Consider the following 306-nt stretch of genomic DNA (forward strand, 5'->3'; position numbering starts at 1 on the left):
GAGCATGCCCAAAGTTTCTCGTTCTTTGTCAATTATCGTCTATTCTTCTTCCAGTCACCTACAGCAACCCGTTTCCACATAAAACATGTCTAATCCTTTTACATTTAGATTAAAGAACAATCCCCTTTCTCCCACCAATAGCGGCACTTCCTCATTGGTCTTTTTCTCTGCCCAGCTTATTTTTTCTATCCTTTCCAAAGCCAAATTTGAAAACACTCTATTCTTTTAATTATTTTTGTTTTCATTGTCCATTTCTCTGATCCATAGAAGAGCACTACGCTGATGAAAATTATGGTACCAGTAAAT

Source organism: Penaeus monodon, chromosome 15, assembly GCF_015228065.2.
Source record: "Penaeus monodon isolate SGIC_2016 chromosome 15, NSTDA_Pmon_1, whole genome shotgun sequence".
Classification (NCBI taxonomy): Eukaryota; Metazoa; Arthropoda; class Malacostraca; order Decapoda; family Penaeidae; genus Penaeus; species Penaeus monodon.